The sequence below is a fragment of the Amphiura filiformis genome, chromosome 10 (assembly GCF_039555335.1).
Source record: "Amphiura filiformis chromosome 10, Afil_fr2py, whole genome shotgun sequence".
NCBI classification, from domain to species: domain Eukaryota; kingdom Metazoa; phylum Echinodermata; class Ophiuroidea; order Amphilepidida; family Amphiuridae; genus Amphiura; species Amphiura filiformis.
Window position 1 is genome coordinate 1,022,888 of NC_092637.1, and position 6,000 is coordinate 1,028,887.

Genomic DNA, 6,000 nt, shown 5'->3' on the forward strand with positions numbered 1-6,000 from the left:
TTTTTGAAGTTGCAAGACGCAGTGGTTTTCAATGATACGGGCTGAAAATTACAAGGTTCTATCTGGCATTTTGGAGTTTGTGTAGATATTTTGGAATTCTTCATTTTACATTAACATGAACTTCACTTCTGGTAAATATCTTTTTGTTTTCCATTGGGATTTTTGCTGGGGAGCATGATCTAGTGGTGTTTGCATTCAAATATTGAGACAAATAAACTAAAAGCTAGCTCAAAGGAGGATTGGTATGGGTTCTATGAAGGAGAACCCAAGGTTTGATATGGGGAGTCATTTCCATCCAATGTGAATGATTTTTCTCAGGAAGGAAAAAGTTCAAAATATTGACCTTAACTCATGGAAATATCAATGTAATTATAGTCAAATGCAGCAAACCTTTGACGAGCGCGACTGCCGTGATGTTGCAAATTCGGCACTAACAATGCGTACGGCGCACATTTCATTCATAAATTTCCACTCAGCAACAACATATCGCCTTAGCAGCCAATCAGAGACAAGTGCGTGCAACACAGTAAGTACGCGATGTATCCTTACAATACGCGCTCGTCAAAGGTTTACTACATTTTAGTATAACGGCGTCCTTAACTCATTTCATATTAAGGATCAATGTATTATATTCAGAAGTAAATTGCAGTGTTTTAGTTAAATGGCTAAAACTGGAAAAATATGGTCCCTGCCATCCTGCTCATCTTAAAATGGCTGTATATTAAACATGCTAAAATGTCAGTGAGAACCTTTTGATTCTCAGCCTAAGATAATTATGTATAATATTATTACACACTTCTATGTAATAATTGCAATAAATAAATATCCCTTACATTAAACAAACATACGAGGGGGTATCAAAATAAAAAGTTTTAGAACTCGCCCAGAAGTGAAAGAGCTATATCAATGAAATTTTGTCAGTGCAATCACTGGTCCTTATTATGTACATTATGGCCCAAAAATGGCCCAAGATAATTATGTATAACATTATTACACACTAAAGTCAAAATGCATTGTATTTTTTGTTTGTTTATTTTGGATGGAGGAGTATACGAGGGGGTATCAAAAAGTTTTAGAAATCGCCCAGAAGTGTAAGAGCTATATCAATGAAATTTTGTCAGTGCAATCACTGGTCCTTATTACGTACATTGTGGTCCAAAAATGGTCTCATGTTTACTTTTTTTACAGGTGGCACTAGATGCCAATAACCTGCTGTCCCAGTTACTGCGCATAAACTGCAAGATTGAGAAAATTGAGGCAAGCAGCATTATTAAGATCCTGCTTTTGAAGGGTTGCAGTGCTTTGAATATTGATGATGAAATGAAAGTTATCTTCGGTGGTGATTATGATATGTCACTGTCGCTTTTTGGAAAAGGAATTTTTATTTCATCACAGATTTTCTGGGCACTGTAACCCTTAAAATGGAACTTAAATCATGCTGTATGCCTCAATTTTCTCCATTTTGCTGGTTATGCGGTTACATAGGCAGGTAGTGACATCTAGCTCCTGTAAAAAAAAGTAAACATACTTTATGAGACCATTTTTGCACCATAGTGTACATAAGGACCAGTGATTGCACTGACACAATTTCATTGATATAGCTCTTTCACTTCTGGGCGATTTCTAAAACTTTTTGATTTGATACCCCCTCGTATACTCCTCCATCCAAAATAAACAAACAAAAAATACAATGCATTTTGACTTTAGTAGTTTATTTGGAACTTCATTTTTACAACATCTCTCATCTACACAATATGTAAAACATAATATCAAACATACAAAAGAAATCATCAAATATTGGACAAACAAGGAGAATTTGTACCTTTTTGTGACCCACCAAATTGAAACATGGCAGTTGTAGGAAATTCACATTTATAGCACAGAAATAAGTATAATATATTCATATTATGAGAAAATAAAGAACATATGGAATTTGTACAACAATTTATATTGTCACGTAAAATCAATATCATCAATGTGTTATTGTTACAGGAAAAAAGCTCAAGAAATTAAAATTTACATTTTGTTAGACAACTGCCATGTTTTGATGTAATGTTAAATTTATGATATCAGTTCGGGGGCACTGCTAATTCAAAGACGTCTCTGATATCAAAGACTCTTCAGTGCCGAGACACCTGACAGTATCATAATTCAATGAATCACATACTCCCTAGTCTCAAAACCCAGCCGCAAACGATATTAGTAAATGTTGGTGAACGTGAACCGGCATAGCGGGAATAATTTTATGTAGTAGGCCTAATCAGGGTTGTAGCTAGCCCAAGTTGAGTGCCTGCTAATTTTACTATCCAATTCATGAATTAAAGCGCAGGCTCGGGTACACTCTTTATAGTAAACGTAAAAAATCGAGGAATGCCAAAAAAAATTTGTTGTTCTTTTTCATAACTTGAGCTTAAATGTTGCAGAATAACTTTTCTTCCTCGACGACATTTGGCAAACTTTCAATTCTCCGTACACATCAAAACTCAACATGTGGTGATGAATGCACCAAACTTCTACATAGAGTATTATACTTTAAAATAAAACAAACGAAGACGGGAAACAGTTGTACAGCTAATTTTCGGTACTGGGCGTACCTTCTTCAGGCTTTATTACACTTGAAGTATTATACTTGAACTGCAACATTATATGGGAGTAGTAAATTAATTGTTCAGGCCCCAGAGGGCCCCGACTCATGGAAACAATTTCAACCAATACCAAGAAGAAACTAGAAGCATTTTTATTCACTATTTCATTAAAACATTTTTATTTTCTAAAATTATTATCATCGTTATTATTTACAGGGCGTTTCTAGATTCCGAGACGCCGGGGCTGAACTGAACAAAATTTCAAAATGTTGAACATCGGTGCGGGCAGCGCCGCTTAGGGTTGTCTGAGGGCGATGTGCCCCTCACCCTTCCAATTAGACAATTTTTTTCAATGTGAAGGCCCAATGGAGCCATTTGGTGCAACATGTTTATTGGTTATTTTCGGAACATATAGTACTTTTTACAGATTTCCAACTGACCCGCAAATTTTAGTTTTAAATGAATACGTGTGCTCAATAACTCCTACAATTCAGCCTAAGTGTAGCCTTTTTGTTTTAATGCAAGGGGTGCTTGAGGGGGATATGCTATAATAGGCTTATAGGCATATATTTATGAATGATAGGCCTGTAATTCATACAAATTTCCTGCGGACCTGACTTCTGGGCCGCAAATGTATGAACCTACTCAATTAGGCCTATATCATATGGATACTTGCAAGTTAGCCTTTTCTTTTTGACGGAGAAGGGTACCTGAGGGGGATGTGCTCCCTCAGAAGTTGGGGAACAATAAGGCACAATAAAGTCATTTTATGTAAAAGTTTACACTTATTTATTGGTATTATTTTCGGCATAATAGATTTCAACGGACCCGAGTTGTGAGGGGGGATATTATCCTCAAACTAAAAACATTTTACATTAGGCCCCTATTATTAACTTATTTTTCCGTCCATCATGATTAAGCATAGCCTATAGGCCATATCATCATGTCATGATAATGCATATGAATACCTGAGTGGAAGAAGGGCCCAACTCCATCAAAACTGTTTTTGAGATATTAGGAAAAAACTAAATATTTTGAAAGGTTTTATAGGCAGAATGTTTTCCTCTTCAGGGGACCTTTAATACATGAATATACAATATTTCATACATTCAAAATTAAATATGATGTTTCCATGGCAACGGTACAGGTCTTAATACTGAACTGGAGTTGGGCCCTTCTTCCACTAATATACTGCAAGTGCCAGTTCCGTAAGCAGATGTGTTATAAATAGCTACAGAAATTTGGCAATTATCCATTAATTGCACAAGTAGAAGCATGTCAAGAAAGTTTATTGTAATGAAAAGCAGATTTCATGGATGAACAAAATTCCTCTTTAACCCAATATTTGTGGAAAAAGGGCCCAACTCCATGGAGTTGGGCCTTTCTTCCATGAAAACCATGATTAAGTGTACTTGAAAGACTATTTGGAGAGTTGATTTTGGCTCATCTTTCACACACAAGGAAGAACAATCTGTTGGCAATAATATGCTGGGTCCAACTCATTTTTGTAAAAAATTGGAGTTGGGCCCTTCTTCCACTCAGGTATTCATATGTATTTTAGAACGGATTTCCAGTGGATGCGATTTCCGTGTCACAAATTTCAAGCATGAACATGATTATGAGGCGCAATAACTCAGATCGTACTCTTCTTCTTTTCTTCCTTGTTTTCTTTCCACTTTTCTGCCTTTCTTTTGCCTAAAAAAAGGCTAGGTGGCTGTGGCAAAACAAAATTTTCATCCCAGTTTTGCTAATATTTTGTGCCGATTTTTGTAACATTTTCATCCCGGTATTGGTATTATTTTACATTTGTTTTCAGTTTTCAGGATATTTCTTTCAATTTTTGGGAAATTAGACCGAAAAAGTAGGCCTTTTCCTTTTCCCTCCCTTTTCCACCCCTTCCATTTTTTAGGGGGCACTGTCTATATACCTTACTGCCCCACTGGCTTTGCCCAGGCCCGTCTGAAGGGGGAGGGCGTGCGGTGTGGCAAAAAGAAAACAAATAGGTTTTTTATGCTTTTTAGTCAAATAAGTCCAAAGTTTTGGGTAGAAGGTCCACTTTTTACAAAATCGCACCACCCCCTGGAAAAAGGTCCACCTTTTAAAATCAGCACCCCTAAAAGAAATACTGCGTGACGGGCCTGGCTATGCCACTTCTCTGTCACTCCCATCCCCTTCCCTCCCTCTCTTCCCTCTCCCTTCTCTCTCTCTGCCTCCCTCTTTTTTTTAAGACCCGGGGGCTGCAGGCCCCAAAGCCCCACCCCCTGGGCACGCGCCTGGTTTACCGTAATTTGTTGATCTATTTTGAGCCACCTGATCATAACATAACCCCACCCCTATTAATAAAATACCAGTGTCCATATTTATCCGAATTCATCCCCATGCACGTGTGCAAGAAGAGTCAGGCCACGAGGTTAGGCCTGAACGTTTCCGTAGGGGCCTACCATTTGTCCCCAAAGTCATTTTTGAACATATTTTTGAAAAGGTGCCACCTGCGTGCCGCCACAATGCGTGCCAAATATCGCTCCCCTCCCCCCTCGTTGACTGGCAAAAAATTCCTTGTCCCCACATTGTTTTCCTTGCCAAAATATTCACCCCTTCCCCGTGAATTGGGATTTGTTTACTTCAAAACGTTGGATTTGGGCCGTAAATGGCTCGATTTTGCAATCTAAGTATTTTCTGAGACCATTTGTCAGAATTTGCACAGATAGATATGATGTTTGCACAGATAGATATTTGATAAACATAGGAAAGCATATTCTGATACATTCACCTTCGTGCCGATGTGCTGCATATAGCGCCGAACTGTCAAAAAAAAAGACGACGTATGTGATATCACAGACCCCGTATGTGAAATCACTGACCCGTCTTTGATATCAGAGACGTCTTTGAATTAGCAGTGCCCCCGAACTGATATGCAAATAAAATGGATTTAAAAGTAGCATCATTTGTTTCCATCCCAATAGGTCATTCAAAAAGTTCTGCCTCAACCTTCATTTCTCAACTTCTGCAAATAATAGCCTTTTCATATTTTCCCGAAATGATCATAATCTAGGGTCTTATCTAGCTTGAGAGCAAATTTTGTTTTAATATCTTGTATGTGAAGTAAAAATTAAATCTGTATTTGGTGTTGCGAAAATCTCTACATATTTCTACAAAGAAGGCATAAGTAGACAACTTGAAGTGACCATTAATTAAATACCATTTGGTCACTTCAGATTGCTTAAATTAAAGCTGATATAAAGAAAAATATTGAAAGTTACATAAAATTTTAAAGAAAATTAGCTTAAATCCATCCAAAATTGTTGCCTTTTAGCAAAGAAAAGATAAGAGCAGATAATAGTTTAATGTTTTTCTTAAAAATGTGCAAAAGACAATATGTAGAAATTGTGTGTATTGGAAAAAAGGGCTGATAACT